Genomic DNA, 447 nt, shown 5'->3' with positions numbered 1-447 from the left:
AATTTAATGCTTTTAAAGCCCAAAACCAAGAAGCCCATCAGAGACAAACTGGGATCAAGCTTAGATGGCCTAGTCTGTGCTATAAAGACTGCCAAATTATAGCCAGAAATGCTCAGTCTGGAGAGAATAAAACTGATGAATGCAACCTTCTGAAGATTAAATCCCTTTGTGCATCAAAACATTTTCCAACAGAGTGAAAAGAAAAGCTACTGACTTGGAAAAAAATACTTGGCAACATCATCACAGACAAGAGTCTCATAACAAATATTCACAGAACCCCAGAGGGCCTCCACAAGAAAAAGACTGATCACACAATTACAAAATAAACAAAAGACATGGAAAGAATTTTCACAGAGGAAAATATTTGAATGGCCAACAGACACATGAAGTTGTTGTTGTTGTTATGTGCTATCGAGTCACTTGCGACTCATAGCAACCTTATGTACA

The sequence above is a fragment of the Elephantulus edwardii genome, unplaced genomic scaffold (assembly GCF_000299155.1).
Source record: "Elephantulus edwardii isolate Elephantulus edwardi_28Jun2011 unplaced genomic scaffold, EleEdw1.0 scaffold00092, whole genome shotgun sequence".
NCBI lineage: Eukaryota > Metazoa > Chordata > Mammalia > Macroscelidea > Macroscelididae > Elephantulus > Elephantulus edwardii.
This window is presented reverse-complemented; position numbering follows the sequence as displayed.